At 39.4% G+C, this 25,492-nt stretch overlaps 1 protein-coding gene across 1 annotated transcript in view; it reads left to right on the top strand.

The window, feature by feature from the left end:
* Positions 1-25,070, top strand: part of LOC118902087 (cleavage and polyadenylation specificity factor subunit 6-like) — a 56,521-nt gene extending 31,451 nt beyond the window's left edge. The window contains exon 3 of the mRNA XM_036866015.1: positions 24,478-25,070. The gene's annotated coding sequence lies outside the window, so the exon portion shown is untranslated. The remainder of the gene's footprint in view (positions 1-24,477) is intronic.
* The last annotated feature ends 422 nt before the right edge of the window (positions 25,071-25,492 follow it).

Raw genomic sequence — 25,492 nt, 5'->3', positions numbered from 1 at the left:
GATGCACAACAGTATTTACAGACATACATGTGTGGACAATAATATCATTGTCAGTCACTGTCAAACAAAACAAACTTTATGGTTGTTTTCTTCCCCAGCCATTGTTCTAAGTGATATTTCAGTCTTCATTTTAAAAACTGGGACTGTATAGTGTTCAGAAATCTTTAGTTCCTGTTGTGATTAAAATGGAATTCTAGCCGTTAAGAGTTGCAGAACAGGACCAAACAAACAAACAAAACAAAACAAAACAAAACAAAAACCCAAATGCTAAACATGACATCAAAGCTCCTGATCAATTCACAATCCGTCATCCAACATTTATTTACATTTTTTAGACTGCAGAAGGGTTGATTGAGGCACCTTAGTGAGAACATTACTAATAGTAAACCCAGTATTCTTGGTGTCAACCCAGGATATATTTATTTTTCCTCAGAGCAGCAGCACACAGAGTGTGGACAGATGGAAAGATTTTTTTAAATTCAGTCTCTCTGCCATGTTGATAATAAATAACCACAAGTTTTGATTATAGGACTGGTTTTTGTCCTTCCTGAGAGATAAAACCTCAATGTTAGCCTTCCATTTGTTTTCTTTTTTCCTTCTGCTTTGCCTTATCCTTTTTCTGGTTCAGCCAAGTGTCCCAAGGCATGTTGATTATAAAATGGAATCTGATTTTTTATCTCTAGGACATATTTTGTGATTATAAAACATTAAAAAAAACTTACATCCAAAAACGTTTAACATAGTGTAATCAATCCTCTTTCAGTTAGTGATACCAGATAGTGTCGTAGCATTAATCCAAAAAAGCAAATTATATTGGTCACCTTCAGCAGCATCAGAAACTAATTTGCTGATTTAAAAAAATCAATGGCCACAAAAGTATTGATGGAAATGCCTGGCACCTTCGTAGTGTTTGAACTATGCTGGTTTAAACTCTATAAATACAGTTGATGATGTATTTATATTAATAAATACACAGTAATAGAAATAAATATTACTTTTACAAATGAGTAAGGACCCTGTGCTTTTTGAGTAGAGAGAGACAAAATTCAGCTCAGAAGTTACCCTTTTCATTTGTGCATGTAGACACAACTTATTAATCAGGTCTGGTCGATTTTTCCTTTTTTCAGGCCGTCTTAAAAGGGGAATCATGAGTTAGGAAACACTGAGGGGGGCCAACCTAAGGTAGGCCCCAGCTTTGTCTGTAATCAAATTAAGTGACATCCTCAAGTTTTTAAAATTGCCTGTTTAAACATATCCCTTGCTTGTTGGTGATTTGCTCCAGATGCCATAAAAAGAGTATACTTTAAAGGGCCTGGCTTCCATGGAGATCAATTATGACTTTCCTCAAATTATGAGGAGTTGGTTTTATGAATTGGTTTGTTTGTACATCATTGTCTGAGATGTCTGTCTGAAGACTTTATATGGAGAGGATATAGACATGAGATCCTATATGTTTGAGCTGTTTTTCCACATGTGCTGATATATTAAAATTCTATCACATACTCTTCATTTGAGAGTAATTGAAAAAATTTTCAGGTATATTCTCTTTCAATAAAGAAGTAGTTAAATTTATATATATATATATTTATAGATTTATTTATTTTTATTTACTTATTTTTGGCTGCGTTGGGTCTTTGTTGCTGCGCGCAGGCTTTCTCTAGTTGCGGTGGGCGGGGGCTACTCTTCGTTGAGGTGCAAGGTCTTCTCATTGCGGTGGCTTCCCTTGTTGTGGAGCATGGGCTCTAGGCATGTGGGCTTCAGTAGTTGTGGCACACGGGCTCAGTAATTGTGGCTCACGGGCCCTAGAGCGCAGGCTCAGTAGTTGTGGCGCACAGGCTTAGTTGCTCCACGGCATGTGGGATCTTCCTGGACAAGGGATCGAACCTGTCTCTCCTGCATTGGCAGGTGGATTCTTAACCACTGTGCCACCAGGGTAGTTCCAAATTTATATTTTTATAAAAATATTTTATGGGCAGATATTTCAGTATGTATCTCTAAAAAATAAGAACTCTTTGTAATTAAAAAAAAAAAAAACCTTCTCCTTGTTATAATTCTCACACCTGAAACATTAGTAACATGAATTTAAGTTTTGAAAAGTTGGGGAATAGGTTAGGTTGTATTGTATAGCTATAATTGTAAATAATAAGTTGATATTATCTGGATGTTACAGGAATTGCCAATGTCAGCTGTGATTATAATCATTGATGAAGAATGAGGGTTACACCTTTCCTGAACCTGATAATATTCTCCGTTGTGACTCTGGTATCAAATAGAGTATCTAATTCACACCAATCATTTGTTATCTGTACTAAGAAGCAAATGGAAAAAATGGGAAGATGATTTTGAAAGAATTGTGGAGTTATGTCAAAGAAGGGTCTTACTAACGATTGAAAGCCCTTTGTACCTTGATCTTATCAACTCTGTTAATTCTCAAGTTTGAGTAAAACCCCATTATACATTTTCAGTGCCCTATTCCTCAGTTAATGAGTATTTCTTGAGAAATTCACTCTGTATATTATTTGTCTAATCTTTTCCAAACCCTTAATGCACTTTGGTAGTCTTTTAATTGATCCACATTTGACTTCCTATGAAATTTATCATTGCTTGTGATTCCTCTATCACATCATGTAGAAGATGAGGAGTCAGACACATCCAGATGAGCCCCACGGGGACTACTGAAGGGCAAAAGGGTGGGGCATAAAGCTGGAGGACACATTTCAGGGGTCAGATAGTACTAGGGACTCATCATCATAGCCTAGAGAGGAGATAAAGTCACAACTTCAAACTCAGCACCAGATGGAGAGCAGGAATTAAACAACACATCAATTACAAAGTTATCTGGAAAATCCCCAAATATCCCCAAATGACACATTCTAAATCTATGGGTAAAAGAAGAAATCACAAGAAAATTTAGAAACTGTTTTGAACAGAATGAAAATGAAAATACAATGTATATATAAAAACTTGTGGGATGAAGTCAAAGCAGTTTTAGAAACAAATTTATAACATTAAATGCTTATATTAGATAAGAAGAAAGGTCTCAAAACAAGGATCTCAATAAAACTAGGAAAAGAGAAGCAAATTTAACTCAAAATAAGCAGAAGGAAGGTAAAAATGAAGATCAGAGCAGAAATCAATGAAAGAGTAAACAGAAAAACAATAGGAAGAAATCAGTTAAATTAAAAACTGGTTATTTGAAAAGATTAATAAACTTGACAAAACTTTATCCAGACAGAATAGGGGAAAAAAAGAGAGAGAGAAAACACTAATGAGCAATATTACAAATGAAAAAGGGAACCTCACTACAAATCCAACAAATTAAATTTTATTTCTTACACATTCAATGAGTCTATCCTTAATTTTGTTTTTTATCAGCCCCAACATTTAAAGGATGATGAGGGTATATTATAAACAACACATAAAATTGACAAATTCCTGAAGAGGTGCAAACCAGCAAACCTCACTCAAGAAGAAATAGAGTACATGAATAGCCTTATATCGATAGAAGTAATAAATTTGTATTCATTTAGCTGCGTCCATCCTAGATTTGTTTGACTCCAAAGCCACTGTGCAATGAAGTGGTCAAAGCTGTTCAACAAAAACTCTCCTACTATTCCGCTTACTCACCTTAAAATGTCTCTATGAGCCCATCCAACCAGTTTTCTATCCCTCGGGACTCTGAGGATAAAGTGTTTCTAGTCACTGATTCTCAAATATACTTGGTTTTGCTCATGCAAGCAGGATGAGTTACTTCTCAAATAGGAATAGAATGAATCACAGAAAACTTCACAGAGGAGACAAAAGTTAATTTGGGTGTTAAAATGTAAGGATTAGTGTACATGGAGAAAAGGTAAGAAAAGGTTTCCCAGTTGTAGTGCGATGCTAGGACATTCTTGATGGATTTCCAGAATGGCCTCCATTCATTGGAAGGGTTACTGAAATAGAAACTACAGCCTAGAATGCTTTATTTCTATACCTGGAATGCAGTTGGAAGCCAAGATTAAGTAGAGATTCATTAAATGACAAGAAACATAATTTATTGGGGGAAAGGTTTATTTTCCTCTAAGGAAACAAGCAAGCATTTGGTCAGGGCAAAGTTTTTGAGGAAGACTTTTCTTTATAAAAGTTATCAAAGGATTGAAGAACAAATTCTGTCATGGATAAATGACTAGTTTGGAGACCTAAAACAAAAGCATAAATAAGTATTTTCTAAATAAATAGAATTACAATTAGTAGGATTACCTGGGATCAGGACTAGAATTGGCTTTATTTAAAATTTTTATAAATGAGTGAAAACTTCAAATTCACAAATGATATGATATTTTTCTAGGTGGAAAGATGCCAGCTACAAAGGGAAAATCTGAAGCTATATCTCAGAGGCTGAGTTAATGGACAGGAAAGTGGCAAATGGGTTTCTTTCTGAGAAACATAGGTTATCATGCATTTATGGAAAAATAATTCAAACTGTATTTATCAAATGATGAGTTTCAGTATTTAGTCACACTTCTGAAAAGGAATCCAGGAGTTACTGTAGACTATTCCTATTCTCCTGGTTTTAAAAGGACAATTAAATAAATAGGAGAGAAAAAAATGTTTGTGTGTGCTTGTGAAAATATTTTTGTGTCATTAGAAATGTTCCTCAACTTCTAACCAATGTCGCCAGGCATCATAAATTGCCTAGAAATGGCAGAGTGTTACATTATACTCAAAATTCCATTAAATTACAGAGAAAAGGAGTCATCGTTTTAAGAAATCCAGCAGAGTATCTTTGAGTAGATGGCAAAGATGAGGCACAGGTTGTAATTTGTAATTACATCTGTGAGTATAGTCACATATTTACTTCTTGATTTCAGTCAGCGTGAAATAATTATGTGTTCCAGATTGGAGTGCATTCAAAGTTATGTTTAAAAAGTTCATGCAGATTTCCCACTTTGCTTTAAGAAAAATCTGCTCCTAATGTTATGCTCCCCTCCAGCATTCCATAAACGGGCACCCTAGAGATCAGAATAACTAATAAGTAGAACAATTTAAGAATAGCCTCTCGCAAATCAAATTGGAGCAAATGTGAGATCCATCTAGCAGTAACCAAATACATGCTTCCCCAAATCATATACACCCATTTAAGCTCTGAGTATATTCTATTAACAAATTTAGGTTTGAGCCTCCCTGTAGGCTCTAGTAATGCAGTTTAAGAAGTGAAAAAGGCTTTACCTGTTCAAGAAAACTTAAGTAGAATATTAAACAAAGAATATTTAACCCACATTTCCCTTGTGGAATATGATAGCCATCATTTTTCTTTGGTTTAGTCCTCATACACCTCAGTGCAACATTTAGGTGGACATAACAATCTTCCTTTCAGCTCTTTTTTCAGCAGCCTGCACATCTGTGAGGTTTTTTTAAAAACATACTTGAAAATCACGGTCATGGCTGCTTTCTCAGATACATCTGTGCTTAGGTCAGGCAGTAAAAATAGTGAATGTTCATGGGGTAAGGTAGGGCACAAGGAGATTCAATCATGAAAGCAATTACAGGTGATAAAATTCTTCCATTTTCCTGCTCACAATTCTAAGAGGATCATTATTCAGTTGCCCTACCCGTTACTCCGAATCCCTTCATCTTCACATACTGAAGAAGTCTGTGTGATACTTAGTTCAGAAAAGTTCTTGAGGAAAGAGTCTGAGTGGTTTTGGTCTCATAGGAAACAAAGGCTGAACTTATTAAGTATAAGAGTACAAAAGTTCCGTAGGTACACACTGAATGCATTCCAGTTAAATGACTTAAATCAGGTAGTCTCTAAAGAATCAGAGATTTGGTCCTTCACACACACTTTTGATACTGAGTGAGTGTCCTTGTTCTGGGCAGAGAGGTAATCTTCTGTATGGAGTAAGTGGCTCATATCTCTGAGTCCACTTTTTACCTTACATGCTCAACTGTGTGTGATGCAAGAGCTCAGCAGAGAGCATCAAACTGTTGAGTATCAGCATCTTTGACTCGGGGAGTGTGCCCAGGGCTTGGAGTGAAAACTGCACGTGAGTTCTGGCTCAGATGAGTGACAGGAGAAGTTCTCTCCACCAACCTGAGTCTCCTGGTTTGGAGGTGGTAATAATAATAAAAACAGCAAGGCTACTCGTCTGGTGGTTTTCCATTATGAAGTTGGAAAGGGTTGTGTTTGAAAATACTTCGTAATCTGCAAAACACCCTACTAATGTTCATTATTGTTATTGTTTCTTGTATTTGATAACAATGCTCATGGCATTGTTATTTCTTAAGCCAGTTTTCAGCTAGCCTCTGGATGGATTCTGAATTGTTTGGACAATGAATGGCAATTGATCATTGCCCTCTGCTTTCTATGCACATGTGGTCCAGAAGCACACAGTGTAGAACCCTTGGCAGGTGTCCAATCATTGTCTCAAGAGCCAGAGTGGGCTCCTCTTTTGCATCCTACAGCACTAATGTAAGCTCAGATTCCCCTTGGACTCTTTATAGCCCTGCCTTCAGTTGCATCACTTAAGATACACACAAGTGGGGACTTCCCTGGTGGTGCAGTGGTTAAGAATCTGCCTGCCATTGCAGGGGATACAGGTTCGAGCCCTGGTCCGGGGCGATCCCACATGCCGCAGAGCAACTAAGTCCGTGTGCCACAACTACTGAGCCTGCGCTCTAGAGCCCGCGAGCCACAGCTACCGAGCCCGCGTGCTGCAGCTACTGAATCCCACATGCCTAGAGCCTGTGCTCTGCAACAAGAGAAGCAACAAGAGAAGCCACCGCACCACAACGAAGAGTGGTGCACCACAATGAAGAGTAGCCCCCGCTCTCCGCAACTAGAGGAAGCTGGCACGCAGCAACAAAAACCCAATGCAATAAAAAATAAATAAATAAATAAAATTGATTTAAAAAAAATACACACAAGTGGTTAAGTATTTAATTATCTGGTTTTTGCTTGATATTCAGAATTCATAAAACATTAAAAAAAATTCCTGTGACCTTAGACAAGTCATGTAATCTTTCCAAGTCTTGTTTTTTTTCACTTCTGAAGGAGGTTAAACTACGTATCTTCTGCGTCTTCTCCAACTTAGAATTTTTATGATGTTACTGTAATGTCTCCCTAAATGGTTAAAAAATAGCACCAAATAGGCATGCTATGTGTAATAGGGATTCCCTATTTTTAGAATGGATTGATGTTTTTAGAAACTATTTGGCTAAATAACTTTCTGTTAACTCAGTGTCACCCACCAACTTGTTGACCTCGGGGTGCTTTAAGTGAACTTAATATTAAGAAAGATTAAATTTTGACACCCACAGGTATTATCATCTCTGTTTCAAGCTTTTCATGAGTATAACCTGTCAGAGTTACTACCCTACAAATCAAAATGGTTATTAACCATCACAATTCCAGGCACCAAATAAGCAGAATAACCCTTTATCTCCATGGCACATCTTTAGATATGGGCCTGAGCAGTTCAGGCCAAGATCTAGGGTCCTGTCTTCTAATGTATTCCTTTATTTGCTAGAGAGAAGCCTTCTCAAAGTGAGGGATCAGAGCCCCAGGGGAGAGTGTGGACCCCTGGAGAGCTCAATGGAGCTGTACTTTTGTCCTTTCTAGCTACTCTGCCCAAGGTCATTACAATCTCAGATTCTTATAAACATAAAACAAATAGAGTTTTAGGTAGCTTGACACATACACGTACTCTACATATAAACATGTGCATTTACATATACATAGATGTGTATAAATGTATGAATGTGTGGATAAGTATTTATTTAATCATTAAATACATTATCTTGGCTCTCAAGAAATTTACTGTCTTGAAGGATGGAGATAAAAATGTGCAAGTGCTCTGGTAACCTAGGTGTTCCTAAATAAAGATACACACATGGGCTATCCAAATGTTTTATGACAGCTAGCATTTACTGAATATATACCGTGTGCCGGGACTAATTTAAGCTCTTTACATATGTTGGCTCAGTTAATCCTCCTAAACAGCCTTATAAGGTAGGTGCTGTTTGATTCATATATATATATATATATATATATATATGATATAATATAAATATTAAATATATTTGTATGAGGTAGATACTATTATATATTCAACTTCTAGGTACTATTATATATTCAAATTTCACAGAGATTAAGGAATTTGCTCAAGGTCATATGCCCAAGCAAGTGGCAAAGAGGTGGGATTCTACCCAGGCAGTTGGCTCTAGAACCAGGTGCTTATCTTCCCCCACCCAGGCTGCGTCTGTGATAAACGCAGGTTTCCAGTCAGCCTTTGGTGGGCAGGTACTCTGAGCACGCACCCCCCTGCTCCCTCTGGGTTCTCGCTGAGCAGCTGTGCACGTGCTTAGTGGATTGTCAGGAGCCTCACCGGCGGGATGGTCCTACCAGATTCTGTCCTTCATCGTCAAAGGACATGGACAGTCTACAAAATCATTGTAGCTCGATTTTCTAACATAGGCTCCGAGATGGAGGTATGCGTGCAGGGAGTTAATTGGCGAGAGCTCCTAGGAACACCCATCAGGGAGTGAGGGAACAGGGAAGAGTCAGCATCCACTCGGAGGGGGCAGACTTGGACGGTGATGCAGTTGCAGCAGAGGCCCCAGCAGACCCCGTGTGAAGTTCTAGAGCTGAGATCCCCTTCCTGAACTGAGGCAACAGTGCAGGGCCTTAGTATCCTACCGCAAGTGGTCACGGGGTGCAGGCTGCCCGAGGAGAGCAAGGCAGCTCCTTTTGGTTGAGAGCCGTTCCTGGGGAGGGAGTGGAGTGTGAAGTAGCCAGCAGGCAACTGTCCCAGCAGCGGAGGGAATGAGAGGCCCAGCCTGCAGGGGGATCTGCCTCCACTATAGACCCTCAGCGTCATGGCGAAATGGCAGGTGTTGGCCGTAGTACTTTGAGAAAGGAGTTCCCTGCTGTTTCCCTGCAGTGTTCATCTGCCTTGGAAAGGCAGATAGCGTTATGGAGAACGATGTGTATATATGGTCGGGGGGTGGTAAGCAGGAACGAGGAACGAGGGAGAGAATGTTATCTCCCCCTCCCACTTCTTTCCATTCTGTGGGTGGATTACCAAAGCTCTTGCAAAACGAGGTCGGGTGGACTCAGACTTGTCAGTCCCTGGGAGGTTATGACGGATGGGCAATCTCTCCCACTCCCTCTCCCTGGAAGAAAATTTCTCGCCTACTCTCTGGGAAATTAAAGTAATATATCCCTCCGGATGGAAGCCGACTCAGTGTAAAATCCATAGCTCAGGTAAATTCTATACTAAACCTGAAATGTTGAAATGATAAAATAACAAAAATATGTTTCTATAGGCTTCTCCTTTCTCAACAGCGTAGAATTATTGCCCCCTTCTCTCCCCTTCTCTTCTCTCCCCACCCTTGTTGTATGTGTGTTTGTGTGTGTGTGTGTGTGTGTATGTGTGTGTGTGTGTATTTTGGGTAAAACATGGAGATTTGTTATATATTTACAGCAATGTTTATCATGTATTGAAAGCTGCCTATGTGCCAGGTACTTTATGTATATTATTGCTGAATATCCCAATAACCTGCACAGTAGGTCACACTGTTTTGTAGAATGAGAAATTGCTGCTCAAAGAGTTTATGTGACTTGCTCGTGATCCACAGCGAGTAGGTGATAGAAGCACTTTGGGCAGATCCTGAATTCACATTGCCTCTCTGTGAAAAGGGGTTTGAAGTTCCTTGTGCCTCATTTGGGGTGTCTTGGGGTAGATGTTAGCAAGACGAAAGGCAAGAAGATGAATTTATGGGTGGAGAAATAGGGCTGTACTTAGGCTCCTGCCCACCTTCTACAGTGCACTTTATGTATGCTGTGTGTGATGGCAGGAGCTAATGGCTTACACATCCCCAGTAACACACACAGTCTTTAACCAGAAAACTTTAATAACTGGTTTTTGCCTTGCTAGAAACAGCCTCTAATCTTCCTGGTAGAAGGTGTTGAATTTTCCTCTCACAGATGGTATGGGCTTCCATTACAATAGAATAGTTAACTTTTCATCTGTAGCAGGAACTTGGATAGGAATATGCAGAATACAATTGAATAATGTTGTAATCCAAACTCAAAAGAGTTTGCCTTTAAATGTTGTCTACAGGATTTTTCCATCATATCTAACATTGAAGCTGGTAAACTTATCCAAGAACTTAAGACCCTTCATGCTGGTTTTTCATGGGGGACATCTGAAAAGAATGCCATTACCTAAATGATTGCTCCTCAAGGTGAATAAGATCGGCTTTAGTGCCTTCCAGTTAGAGAGGAGGACCCTAATCTTTGCCACTTGCTCCCAGGTCAGGAGCAAAAAAAAAAAAAAAAAAAAGGTCAGTGTGAGGGCACATCGGTCCTTATCTTGGAGCCAGGATGGATGAAGATCTGTGTTCTCCCATCTCCCAAGAGCCTCCCCAAAGATGTTTCTTCCACAGGTTAAGTAAGTTTGGTCTCTGGCATGCCCAGCACACAGCCCATGACACTTTTGTCTTAAACAGTACCAGGTTTTAGAAAATGAAGTCAGATTGTCAATTTGAAGCAGGTTAAGTGTTTGTGCAGGTTAAGGCCTTTACTCAAGGCATTGAGTTACTGAAAGATTAGTCTTATGCTGAAATACTAAATGGCTGTAGAAGAAATCTGAAAAATGCCATTTAATATTATTAAAGACTTGAAGAGAGAAGAACCGAGTCACGAGAAAAGAAAGAATTGAGGAGCAGGGTCAGTTAACTAAAGACTTAGAGACAAGTTAGGATCCGTACTGGAGAGAAAAGGAGGAAATAGAAATGTATTCGTTTTTACTGTAGTCAGTTTTTGTACTGTCTTATATCAGTGGTACACAGATGGTTAAACATTGCCTACAGGTCACTTAAGTGACTAAATAGCAGTGTAGCTTTCTGAACTGTGACCATAGAAAGATGAGTGTATTCTGCTTATGACATTGTTTGGTAAAAGATTACAACAAAACCTTTAGTGACAACATGATACATTAGCCAATACAGCGCAACAGGACAGAAACATAGTAAGGCACACGCACTGAGCAAAGGAGGCCATACCAGGGAGGACCCCACAAAGTACAACTTGAAGAGCGATTTCGTTTAGCAGAAACCCCATAGGCATTAGCAGACAACTTAGGACATGAAGACATGAAGGTCTGTGAAATGTTAATCCCGTGTAAAGTTGTTAATCTTATAGCAACCTTATGAAGAAAGGTAAGTGCTGTACAGTAATAAAAACCCTGTGCCACGGACAGTGTTGTACCAAGTTCACCCAACAACCTCTAAGCATGTTATAAACATGTGGTTTTGCAAGGGAGAAAGCTCCAGAACAGAGAGGATGGCCGTTTTACCTGAGGGCTCACAGCGGAATGAGTCCAGCCAGACTGTAGTTCTTAGTACCTCCTGAAATTATGCTTTATGTTTTCCTTCCTGATCCATTGCTCATGATTTTCCTTCCAGCCTGAGAAGGAATGGTTTGACCTTACCCCACCACCCCCTCCTTCTCCTTTCTTTCAGGTTCAGTGCAAGCCTCATCACCTTCTTTCTCAATCACTATGTCCCACTTCTCCCTTCTGCCATCTTTGATAATGCACAGTGCTTATTGTTTTTAGTGTGTTTGAAAAATCTAGATTGCCATGAAGTTCATCTTGATTTTTAAGATATGTCTGTCTTCCCTTAAACAGAAGAAATAGGGATTTACTTATACTCTAAGACTATTCTTATAGTTTTTTCTGTTTTTACCCAAACTTCTCAAATAATGCTGAAGTCAGAACAGGCAGTCAGCAAATGCATGGTAGTCAATGAATGAATGAATGAATGAATGAAGTAGTGTGTCTATTAGGAATTGTCGAATCATTAGTAACAATTACTAGATAATAGTGACCTTTAAAAGATAGGTGTTTATTTTCTTTGACATAAAACAAACAAAAGTCTGCAAGCAGGAAGTCCAGGGCTATATAGTAACTATCCAATATTGTCAATGCCCTCAGGCTCCTTCTATGTTTCTGTCCCACTATCTTTAGCATGCAGAGACTTTTTAAAGGTTTCCTCATGGTTGTAAAATTGCTGCTGAAGTTCCAGCCATTATATCTCAGTAATGAAGAGGGAAGAAAGGGGAAAGGACAAAAGGAAGCAGACCTCCCAGATGAGTCAGCTCCCTTTAAAGATCTTTCTGGGACCCCTACCCAGATGACTACTGCATATATCTCATTGGTTACCTCTATTTGTAAGGGAATCTGAGAAGTGTAATCTTTGGCTATGCACATTGTCATGCTGAAGAAAATTGGATTCTATTAGGAAGGAAGAAGGATATGGGATAGGCAATTACCAATCTCTGCTGTAAGTAGTGGTCAAAGTTACCTCCTGATTGGGGTTTAATATCTTAGTATGTCTATAAGATTAGATGTCCTCCCAATATAATGCATCTGGGGGTGGGGGAGAATGAGCAAGGCTTTGGAATTTAGACAAGGAAATATAAAAAGGAGTTATATCAGTCATCCTAGTTGGAAAAGAGGAGTCAAAGATTTGGAGATGTCAAGTTGAGGTTGTAAGGAACTGGAGCTTTTGATGAAGTTGAAAAGCAAGTATCATGGGAATGATAGGCATGAAGGAGCTAGAAAGATAGGCAGCTGTGGTCTGAGGGTGGAACACAGGATTTAAGATTCCAGAGGCTTAGCTGTTCCAGTGAGTGAGGGAAAAGCTTCAGGGCCTGGTTTCCAAAGTACACTGAGGTGAAGGTCATTAGAGTAGAAAAGATTTATAGGCTCCCGTGGAATAGAATCATATCTATTGAATGTGCTTTATATATTTCTTAGCTGTGCCAAGCACAGATGGACTTTCTTTTTGCTGTAAAAATAATATAATTACATTTTAGAAAATAGAGGGGGAGAATCCTCACGTTTCCACCATCTGCACAACTCATGTCTCAGTTCCACATGGTGTATGTGGTTGCAACCATAGCTTACAGATAATTGCCTATCCTTTTATTTTAATTCAACATTATAATGTGGGTACTTGGATATTTGTGCTCTTGGCTATCACACGGGCATCTCAGGATCAAACTCATTATATTTTATAAACGTTAAAGCTTTCTCGTTATAGGTTCTACATCTATCCAGCCACCAATTCAGAAATCTGGAAGGATCATTTACTGTTCCTTTTCTGACACCCCACATAAGTATAATCATATTTTGTGCATTCTATCTCTTATTTTACTTCAAATCTGTCCCTCCTCTTCACTTCCGTGCTGGCTACATTAGTCACTCCCCCAGCATAAACGGCAGTGGTCTCATAACTTGTCTTCCTAACTCCAGAGTTGCTTCCTCCAAGCCACCCTCTTTTCTCTCAGGGTCTTGTAAAACACTAGTGTTCATAGTACTTGGTCTGCTTAAAGCCCTTCAGTCAGCTCCCCCATTACTCAGAAAAGGGTTAAATTCTTTAATGCGGCAAACAAAACCCTCGGTAAATGGAACTCAGTCTTACCTTCCTAGTGTCATCTCTTGCCTCTACCGTTCTCCTGCACTCAGTCACACGGAACATTCATTTCAGCAAACGTCCCCATCTTTTACACTGCGCCGTGCTGTCCCACAGCTGTTCCGTTTTCTGCTGATGATCTGCTGCTCTTCTGCTGATTCACCTGCTTCCTGACCTCTAAGCAGAGACAGGGGCTTTCTCCCTCCTCTTCCCCTGGTTCTTCCATCACACTGCTATCACCACTCTCATCACATTTTTCTGTGGCTATTCATGTTTCTGTCTCCTGCACTAGATTATGAGTAACTTGAAGGCAGGGACCAGATCTCAAGATAAAATTATCTTCCTAGTGTCTGACATATATTAGATAGCTAGGAAATGTTAAAAAAAAAAAAAAAAACCAAAACAAAACAGAAAAGCAAGAACCCTCTTACACTGGGTTCCCTGTAGCTCCCATCTTGCACTCATTTCCCTCAACCTTCTTGAACGAATTGTCAATGCCATGTAGCTCTCCCCTTTTACTTCCTGTTCACCTTTCCACCTCAGGGTACTCGATTCCTACCGTCTCCACTTCCAAGAAGTGCTCTTGGAAAAGTCAGCAATGCTGGCATATTGCCAAGCCCCATAAACACTTTCCAGTACTTGACGTAACTGATTTATCACATGCCTTTGACACTGGAACTACTCTCTTTGTTGGAAAGTGCTCTCTCTCTCTTTCTTTCTGACACTGGGCAGTCCTCTGCCCTCTCAAACCCTTTCTCCTCCTTTGTAAACTCTCCTCTTCTTGCCCTTCTCGAAGGTTTGGTCCTCAGTGTACCACTGTCCTTATCTTCTGCTCTCAGTGTAGAAAACCTCCACAGTGTCATTTTAGCTCTGCAGTTTTAACTACCACTTACACTCTAATAAGTCTCTCAGCTACATCCGGCCCCCATCTCTCATCTGCACTTCCAATTTGAATATCCAGCTGCCCACTGGACATATATATTTGTATGTTCCGTAACCTCCTTAAACACAGTGGTAACCTGAATTAAACATCTGCCCTCTAGCCTTTCCTCATCGCAGTGCAACCCTCCCTCTCCCCACCGAAGGCTCCTTCTGATTCCTTGTGTGAGTCAACAACACCACCAAGGACCCGGTCAGCTTCCAGCCATCAGTGCTCTCTCTCTCCTCCCTCCCCCCCACAGCTAATTCACCATCTTCAGTATGGCACCACACCCTACGTCCTCCACTAAGTAGAGAGATCTTTTGAAACACAAATCCCACCTTGTTCTTCCTTATTTTAAACCTTTGAATAGCTTTCTGTCCTCTAGGATTAAGCAGACATTCTTTTGTTTGTTTTGTTTTGTTTTTTGGCCGCGCGTGGGCATGCGGGATCTTCGTTCCCACATTGGTGCCCCTTGCAGTGGAAGCGTGGAGTCTTAACCACCGGACCACCATGGAAGTCCCTACGCAGACATTCTTGAGCAGGGCACAGCTGACTCACCTTGACCTGGCCCCATTTCCATCTCCATTTCACCAGCTGCCGCTCCCCGCTTTGCATTTTTATGCTCTAGTAACCTTGAACTACTTGTAATTCTACCTTAAGTCCTTGTCTTGTTTGTGGTGGTCCATCTGCCTGGAAAGCTCTTTAACCCTTATTCGCTCTGATGATCCTAATCATCACCCCACGTCCCCAGGCTGGACTGCTCTTTCCTGCACATTCTTGCTTAACACTCTTCCTCAGCTCTTACCACTTTATACCGGGATTGTCTTCCTCTGTTACCATTCAGCGCTTATCACTTTATACTGACATAGTCTTTCTATGTTACTTTTCCCTCATGGAAAGGCTAGGGGCTCCAGTTCTGGAATTACTCCCTTTGGGCTCAAACCCTGTTCCACACCTTATTAGCTGAGTGACCTTGGGAAAGTTACTAAACCCCTCCAATTTTGAGTCTCCCCAACTAGCAAAATGGAGATGAAAATAGAATTTAATTTTACAAAGTTGTTAGAAAATTAAATGAGATGCACAGAGCCTGTCTCAAGGTAAAAACTCAATAAATACTTTATAACGTGATTATCATTCTTCTGCACTTTGCCTTGTTCATTCTTCTATCACCAGAGCTAAGCAGTGCTTTGCATACTGTAGGTACTCAACCTACAGTTTTTTAATTGAATGAAATTAAATGAATTAATGAATGAACTAGAGAATATTTATGCATGGTGGCCCATTAAGAGTGTACAAATGAGCCAGACAGAATAAATCTCAGTTAATAAGTGCCAACTTCTTAGTCTTACAGATATGTTCCAACATTCTTTTGTAGAAAGAGGCTGACGTATTTAGTTCGCTGGTCGCTGTGAGCACTGCTCCCTTCCACCCTTCAGGATGGAAGCGCTCGCGCCTCCTGCTGCTGGCAGTATGATGCTGACTTCTCGCAGCTGAGTGAACGTCCCTCTCTGGCCACTGCACTGGGCTGAAAAGAGCCACTTTACCCAAGGTGCTGCCCCTGCCTGCATCTAAACACTGGTTTCCAAGGGGGACCTTGCTTCAACTCCGGACAGCTTGGCAGGGCCATCCCAGCTGCAGAGCTCCCCCGTAGGACTGGGTGAGGCTCTGTTGGGACTTCATTGCAGCCCAATTGCTCCCTCTGCCCGATCCTACCTAATTCCTTAACATCTGTACAAATATTGACCCCAAGAACACACCTTGTAACATCCAGTGCACAGCTTTCTGTTTTAGGGTCTGTTTCCTGGAGAATCTAATCTGCAACATTTTGTGAAGGATGAGAGTTTGGTGAATTACTTTTTTTTTTTTTTGGCCCCGCCCCACAGCTTGTGGGAATCTTAGTTCCCAGACCAAGGATTGAACCCGGGCCCTCCACAGTGAAAGCAGTGTCCTAACCACTGGACCGCCAGGGAAGTCCTGTTTTTAGACACAGTGTATATGACATGCATATGAAATGACTACCAGTATGGCTGGCACCAAAATGGAAGATATGTTGATGATGATTTTTTGAGGGGTGATAGGATTTAGATGGGGGTGCCAAGATAGAAGTGGCTGGTCATGGCAACTCTAACCCCTGGCTCATGCTGTACCTTGAGTAGTGTCAGTTGTGAGTCCTTTAGGCTCTATGCCCGCTTACATGTATTTTCCATCACTTGTGTCCACTGGGAAGTGCAAACGTGGAAAGCAAAAGAAGTCCCCAAGTTTCCCTGCTCATGGCATGCTCCTGGGGAAATTGGTAAACCGTGAGTTGTGATCATGTATCCCCTGGCAGGCAGTGATTGAGTCAAGTGGTGTGCTGCATTTTTATTCCTAAAAAAAAGGCAGTAACATTAGAAACAGTATTACCTGTTCATATTACTTTAGAATTTCACTTTGAAAGTATTTGTGATAGAGAAAAACTCACTACATAACTAAAGCTAAGAGGTTTTAGTTATTAAACTTACCACAAGGGTCTAGCTCAGCATAAATTAATTCTTAGCATGGATGGCCAGGACAGGTTGGGTTTTTTTAAAACATAGGGGCTATCATAGTTTCTGCTTATGAATTACAAAGGAAACAGCTATACATTTTATTGTGTAAAATACACACACGTAAAAAATTAAACTGCAGAATCATACAAATTAAAAAGTGGAAGTCCTCCCCCATCCCATTCCCCACGACATCACTCTTCAGAAATAGTCACCATTAAGAGTTTGGTGTACATCTCGGAGAATGTATCTCTCATATATTTATATTTATAATAACATGGTGAAAATAACACATAAACATGGATAGTGAATCTAAATGTTAAATTTCTTAAGCTAATAAAGGTAGATATGAAAGCCTCTACTCTGTCATCCTTCTATTCAGTTAAATCTCCTGAGTACATAACACAGGAGCCTCACATTGCTAGAATATTGCCAGTTTTCCTTTTCCTTCTTTCCCAAAACAACTTCCCATGGGAACACCAGTGGTGGGACTGCTGTGTGTTTCTTCGGAAGTTCAGCTTCTTTTTTTTTTTTTTTTTTTAAGATTTTTAGAAATTTCATGTAATGTCTGAAACATTTATATTAACATATTTCCATACATATTTCCATACAAATACAAATATAAGATTTTTAGAAATTTCATGTAACATCTGAAACATTTATATTAACATATTTCCATACATATTTCCATACAAATACAAATATAAGATTTTTAGAAATTTCATGTAATGTCTGAAACATTTATATTAACATATTTCCATACAAATAACCCAATGAAAGTTTAGTATTAGTTGTTTTGTTTGTTTTTTTATACTGCAGGTTCTTATTAGGCATCAGTTTTATACACATCAGTGTATACATGTCAATCCCAATCGCCCAATTCAGCACACCACCATCCCCACCTCACCGCAGTTTTCCCCCCTTGGTGTCCATATGTCCATTCTCTACATTTGTGTCTCAACTTCTGCCCTGCAAACTGGCTCATCTGTACCATTTTTCTAGGTTCCGCATACATGCATTAATATACGATATTTGTTTTTCTCTTTCTGACTTACTTCACTCTGTATGACAGTCTCTAGATCCATCCACGTCTCAACAAATGACTCAATTTCGTTCCTTTTTATGGCTGAGTAATATTCCATTGTATATATGTACCACATCTTCTTTATCCATTCGTCTGTTGATGGGCATTTAGGTTGCTTCCATGACCTGGCTATTGTAAATAGTGCTGCAATGAACATTCGGGTGCATGTGTCTTTTTGAATTATGGTTTTCTCTGGGTATATGCCCAGTAGTGGGATTGCTGGGTCATATGGTAATTCTAGTTTTAGTTTTTTAAGGAACCTCCATATTGTTCTCCATAGTGGCTGTATCAATTTACATTCCCACCAACAGTGCAAGAGGGTTCCCTTTTCTCCACACCCTCTCCAGCATTTGTTGTTTGTAGATTTTCTGATGATGCCCATTCTAACAGGAGTGAGGTGATACCTCATTGTAGTTTTGATTTGCATTTCTCTAATAATTAGGGATGTTGAGCATCTTTTCATGTGCTTCGTGGCCGTCTGTATGTCTTCTTTGGAGAAATGTCTATTTAGGTCTTCTGCCCATTTTTGGATTGGGGTGTTTGTTTCTTTGATATTGAGCTGAATGAGCTGTTTATATATTTTGGAGATTAATCCTTTGTCCGTTGATTCATTTGCAAATATTTTCTCCCATTCTGAGGGTTGTCTTTTCTTCTTGTTTATGGTTTCCTTTGCTGTGCAAAAGCTTTGAAGTTTCATTAGGTCCCATTTGTTTATTTTTGTTTTTATTTCCATTACTCTAGGAGGTGGATCAAAAAAGATCTTGCTGTGATTTATGTCAAAGAGTGTTCTTCCTATGTTTTCCTCTAAGAGTTTTATAGTGTCCAGTCTTATATTTAGGTCTCTAATCCATTTTGAGTTTATTTTTGTGTATGGTGTTAGGGAGTATTCTAATTTCATTCTTTTACATGTAGCTGTCCAGTTTTCCCAGCACCACTTATTGAAGAGACTGTCTTTTCTCCATTGTATATCTTTGCCTCCTTTGTCATAGATTAGTTGACCATAGGTGCGTGGGTTAATCTCTGGGCTTTCTATCTTGTTCCATTGATCTATGTTTCTGTTTTTGTGCCAGTACCATACTGTCTTGATTACTGTAGCTTTGTAGTATAGTCTGAAGTCAGGGAGTCTGATTCCTCCAGCTCCATTTTTTTCCCTCAAAACTGCTTTGGCTATTCGGGGTCTTTTGTGTCTCCATACAAATTTTAAGATGATTTGTTCTAGCTCCGTAAAAAAATGCCATTGGTAATTTGATAGGGATTGCATTGAATCTGTAGATTGCTTTGGGTAGTATACTCATTTTCACAAATGTTGATTCTTCCAATCCAAGAACATGGTATATCTCTCCATCTGTTGGTATCGTCTTTAATTTCTTTCATCAGTGTCTTATAGTTTTCTGCATACAGGTCTTTCGTCTCCCTAGGTAGGTTTATTCCTAGGTATTTTATTCTTTTTGTTGCAATGGTAAATGGGAGTGTTTCCATAATTTCTCTTTCAGATTTTTCATCATTAGTGTATAGGAATGCAAGAGATTTCTGTGCATTAATTTTGTATCCTGCAACTTTACCATATTCATTAATTAGCTCTAGCAGTTTTCTGGTGGCAGTTTTAGGATTCTCTATGTATAGTATCATGTCATCCGCAAACAGTGACAGTTTTACTTCTTCTTTTCCAATTTGTATTCCTTTTATTTCTTTTTCGTCTCTGATTGCCGTGGCTAGGACTTCCAGAACTATGTTGAATAATAGTGGTGAGAGTGGACATCCTTGTCTCGTTCCTGATCTTAGAGGAAATGCTTTCAGTTTTTCACCATTGAGAATGATGTTGGCTGTGGGTTTGTCATATATGGCCTTTATTATGTTGAGGTAGGTTCCCTCTATGCCCACTTTCTGGAGAGTTTTTATCAGAAATGGGTGTTGAATTTTGTCAAAAGCTTTTTCTGCATCTATTGAGATGATCATATGGTTTTTATTCTTCAATTTGTTAATATGGTGTATCACATTGATTGATTTGCGTATATTGAAGAATCCTTGCATCCCTGGGATAAATCCCACTTGATCGTGGTGTATGATCCTTTTAATGTGTTGCTGGATTCTGTTTCCTAGTATTTTGTTGAGGATTTTTGCATCTATATTCATCAGTGATATTGGTCTGTAATTTTCTTTTTTTGTAGTGTCTTTGTCTGGTTTTGGTATCAGGGTGATGGTGGCCTCATAGAATGAGTTTGGGAGTGTTCCTTCCTCTGCAATTTTTTGGAAGAGTTTGAGAAGGATGGGTGTTAGCACTTCTCTAAATGTTTGATAGAATTCACCTGTGAAGCCATCTGGTCCTGGACTTTTGTTTGTTGGAAGATTTTTAATCACAGTTTCCATTTCATTACTTGTGATTGGTCTGTTCATATTTTCTGTTTCTTCCTGATTCAGTCTGGGAAGGTTATACCTTTCTAAGAATTTGTCCATTTCTTCCAGGTTGTCCATTTTATTGGCATAAAGTTGCTTGTAGTAGTCTCTTAGGATGCTTTGTATTTCTGCGGTGTCTGTTGTAACTTCTCCTTTTTCATTTCTGATTTTATTGATTTGAGTCCTCTCCCTCTTTTTCTTGATGAGTCTGGCTAATGGCTTATCAATTTTGTTTATCTTCTCAAAGAACCAACTTTTAGTTTTATTGATCTTTGCTATTGTTTTCTTTGTTTCTATTTCATTTATTTCTGCTCTGATCTTTATGATTTCTTTCCTTCTGCTAACTTTGGGTTTTGTTTGTTCTTCTTTCTCTAGTTTCTTTAGGTGTAAGGTTAGATTGTTTACTTGAGATTTTTCTTGTTTCTTTAGGTAGGCTTCTATAGCTATAAACTTCCCTCTTAGAACCGCTTTTGCTGCATCCCATAGGTTTTGGGTTGTCCTGTTTTCATTGTCATTTGTCTCTAGGTATTTTTTTATTTCCTGTTTGATTTCTTCAGTGATCTCTTGGTTATTTAGTAACGTATTGTTTAGCCTCCATGTGTTTGTCCTTTTTACGTTTTTTTCCCTGTAATTCATTTCTAATCTCATAGCGTTGTGGTCAGAAAAGATGCTTGATATGATTTCAATTTTCTTAAATTTACTGAGGCTTGATTTGTGACCCAAGATGTGATCTATCCTGGAGAATGTTCCGTGCGCACTTGAGAAGAACGTGTAATCTGCTGTTTTTGGATGGAATGTCCTATATATATCAATTAAATCTATCTGGTCTATTGTGTCATTTAAAGCTTCTGTTTCCTTATTTATTTTCATTTTGGATGCTCTTTCCATTGGTGTAAGTGAGGTGTTAAAGTCCCCCACTATTATTGTGTTACTGTCGATTTCCTCTTTTACAGCTGTTAGCAGTTGCCTTATGTATTGAGGTGCTCCTATGTTGGGTGCATATATATTTATAATTGTTATATCTTCTTCTTGGATTGATCCCTGGATCATTATGTAGTGTCCTTCCTTGTCTCTTGTAACATTCTTTATTTTAAAGTCTATTTTATCTGATATGAGTATAGCTACTCCAGCTTTCTTTTGATTTCCATTTGCATGGAATATCTTTTTCCATCCCCTCACTTTCAGTCTGTATGTGTCCCTAGGTCTAAAGTGGGTCTCTTGTAGACAGCATATATATGGGTCTTGTTTTTGTATCCATTCAGCCAGTCTATGTCTTTTGGTTGGGGCATTTAATCCATTCACGTTTAAGGTAATTATCGATATGTATGTTCCTATGACCATTTTCTTAATTGTTTTGGGTTTGTTTTTGTAGGTCCTTTTCTTCTCTTGTGTTTCCCACTTAGAGAAGTTCCTTTAGCATTTGTTGTAGAGCTGGTTTGGTGGTGCTGAATTCTCTTAGCTTTTGCTTGTCTGCAAAGCTTTTGATTTCTCCATCAAATCTAAATGAGATCCTTGCCGGGTAGAGTAATCTTGGTTGTAGGTTCTTCCCTTTCATCACTTTAAGTATATCATGCCACTCCCTTCTGGCTTGCAGAGTTTCTGCTGAGAAATCAGCTGTTAACCTTATGGGAGTTCCCTTGTATGTTATTTGTCGTTTTTCCCTTGCTGCTTTCAATAATTTTTCTTTGTCTTTAATTTTTGCCACTTTGATTACTATGTGTCTCAGCGTGTTTCTCCTTGGGTTTATTCTGTATGGGACTCTCTGCGCTTCCTGGACTTGGGTGGCTCTTTCCTTTCCCATGTTAGGGAAGTTTTCGACTATAATCTCTTCAAATATTTTCTCTGGTCCTTTCTCTCTCTCTTCTCCTTCTGGGACCCCTATAATGCGAATGTTGTTGCGTTTAATGTTGTCCCAGAGGTCTCTTAGGCTGTCTTCATTTCTTTTCATTCTTTTTTCTTGAGTCTGTTCTGCAGCAGTGAATTCCACCATTCTGTCTTCCAGGTCACTTATCCGTTCTTCTGCCTCAGTTATTCTGCTATTGATTCCTTCTAGTGTAGTTTTCATTTCAGTTATTGTATTGGTCATCTCTGTTTGTTTGTTCTTTAATTCTTCTAGGTCTTTGTTAATCATTTCTTGCATCTTCTCAATCTTTGCCTCCATTCTTATTCCGAGGTCCTGGATCATCTTCACTATCATTATTCTGAATTCTTTTTCTGGAAGGTTGCCTATCTCCACTTCATTTAGTTGTTTTTCTGGGGTTTTTTCTTGTTCCTTCATCTGGTACATAGCCCTCTGCCTTTTCATCTTCTGTATCTTTCTGTCACTGTGGTTTTTGGTCCACAGGGTGCAGGATTATAGTTTTTCTTGCTTCTGTTGTCTGCCCTCTGGTGGTTGAGGCTATCTAAGAGGCTTGATGGGAGGCTCTGGTGGTGGGTAGAGCTGACTGTTGCTGTGGTGGACAGAGCTCAGTAAAACCTTAATCCACTTGACTGTTGATGGGTGGGGCTGGGTTCCCTCCCTGTTGGTTGTTTTGCCTGAGGCAACCCAACACTGGAGCCTACCCGTGCTCTTTGGTGGGGTTAATGGCAGACTCTGGGAGGGCTCACGCCAAGGAGAACTTCCCAGAACCTCTGCTGCCAGTGTCCTTATGCCCACGGTGAAACAGAGCCACTACTCGCCTCTGCAGGAGACCCCCCAACACCAGCAGGTAGGTCTGGTTCAGTCTCCCCCAGGGTCACTGCTCCTTCCCCTGGGTCCCGATGCACACATTACTTTGTGTGTGCCCTCCAAGAGTGGGGTCTCTCTTTCCCCCAGTCCTGTCAAAGTCCTGCAATCAATTCCCACTAGGCTTCAAAGTCTGATTCTCTAGGAATTCCTCCTCCCGTTGCCGGACCCCCAGGTTGGGAAGCCTGACGTGGGGCTCAGAACCTTCACTCCAGTGGGTGGACTTCTGTGGTATAAGTGTTCGCCAGTCTGTGAGTCACCCACCCAGCAGTTATGGGATTTGATTTTACTCTGATTGCACCCCTCCTACCATCTCACTGTGGCTTCTCCTCTGTCCTTGGACGTGGGGTATCCTCCTTGGTGAAGTCCAGGGTCTTCCTGTCAATGATTGTCCAGCAGCCAGTTGTGATTCTGGTGCTCTCGCAAGAGGGAGTGAGAGCACGTCCTTCTACTCCGCCATCTTGGTTAATCTCCTCCAGCTTCTTTTGAAAATGATGATATCTCATCATATTGCAACCTCATTAGAAGGACTTCTTATTTTCCCCCTTTTATGTTTTTAGTCCCCATGTTTATGCCGCACCGAGATTTGTTGCTTTCATTAGGTCATATCACTTTCGGCTCAATAACAACAGAAAATTAGAAAGTTTCTGCTTCTAACAACATTGCTAGTATTTCTCTTCCAATTTGTTTTTACCTGTCATGACTTGTTCTCTCTCCCATCCCCAAACCAACTGCGTTTCCTTTGTACATGACAGTAAAAGGCCTCAGTCATTACTGCAGAAATCATTAAGAAAGAACTCCAGATTTTGAGGCCTATAAGCCATGAAATGCACTACCATTGAAAATGATACCAGTTTCCTTGGAGAATTCTAAAACATAAAAAGTTTGAACATAAAAGACTAGAAATCATCCAATTTCATTTCACTGAAGATGTACTTTTAACAGCACAGCAGAATAATCTGATATGCAAACATAAAACATGTCAGATCTCTGAGTGGCTTAGATTCAAATGTGTTAAGAGACCAGAATCTGGACAGATACATTTGGATAAATAGATTCAATGATTTGATGAAAGACCTTGACCGAGTCCTTTGCGTTAAGAAAGGAAATGTTACTGCTGCTTTTGAATATTTGCAGAAAACTGGGCAGAAACTAGCCAATCTAAAATTGTGCCAGTTATGTGATGAAATTTTTTAAAAAAGGGGGTGTTAGCCAAAGCTGGAATTTTTTTATTAAGAAGTTATAAATTTAGATTTTTCAAGTTTAAATGAAAACATATGGTCCTTAATTATAGACAGCTACTGTTTTTCATATAAGAAACAAAGGACTAATTTATATTCGTGTTTTCTTTGTCATTTTATAGACAACCAAGAAGACTGCCTTTTACATGATGCATCTTACAGGCCCAGAACTTTGATCTTAACATGGTCATCCTTCTTAGAACAAAGACAATGGTAGTCAGGGAGGTGGGTAGTGATCTTCAGAATAAAGAAAGGCTACAGATTTTTCAATTGCCACCATGTTTTTGTAACCATATACCATCTGCATTTTTTTTCTTAGTCTATTATAATAAGCACACTTGAGCCAGTCAAGCACAAACTTTCATACAGTAAATGTTTTGAATGCAGTGGCTATTAGACCTTGGCTGTTATTTACTCATACCTAATGCAGTTCACCATGCCTAGATAAATAGAGGACATTCCCCCTGCAACTATCAGCACAGCCGGTGCCTAGGACAACACACAACAAATCTGGCTGCAGCTGCCCCAGGAATCCAAGCCTGAGATTGGCGATTTTACACTGATATTCTGTTGAAACTTCCTGACTCCCATGAAGTTAAAATCTTAGAACATCTAGAGGAAAGAAAGTAAGTACTTCTAACACAGTGCTGGAAAAGGGGCTAATAAATTCTTCAGCATTAACACCAAAATCTGATGCAAATGAATTTAATCTCCATTATATTCAGGGAGAAATTAAAGCTAGTGAATTAAATATGCAAGTCTTCTTTTGTTGAAATTCTCTTTTGCAAATATCACAATAATCTTGCATTGTCAACATTACTGGAAAACTACTTTTTATCTATTTTGAACATATTTCCCTGCTGAACATTTGTACACTTAGAATTTTGATGTTGAGTGCCTTGACTAATTTTCAAGATCCTGAACTCTTTCTTTCATAATATTTTGATTTTAGGAAATAGACAAAGAAGTTTTATATGTATGTGTATGTTATTATACTAGTATCTTTTGAAATAGATAATAAGCTGTTTTAGTTTTGCCATAAGCATATTGTAAGTCTTTTTCTGCTATCTTAAAATGATGTGCTAACCATAAGGTTTTTATAAGAAAGCAAAAGAGATTAGGAATTTTTAGACTTTC

The sequence above is a fragment of the Balaenoptera musculus genome, chromosome 10 (assembly GCF_009873245.2).
Source record: "Balaenoptera musculus isolate JJ_BM4_2016_0621 chromosome 10, mBalMus1.pri.v3, whole genome shotgun sequence".
In the NCBI taxonomy this organism is placed as follows: domain Eukaryota; kingdom Metazoa; phylum Chordata; class Mammalia; order Artiodactyla; family Balaenopteridae; genus Balaenoptera; species Balaenoptera musculus.
This window is presented reverse-complemented; position numbering and strand designations above follow the sequence as displayed.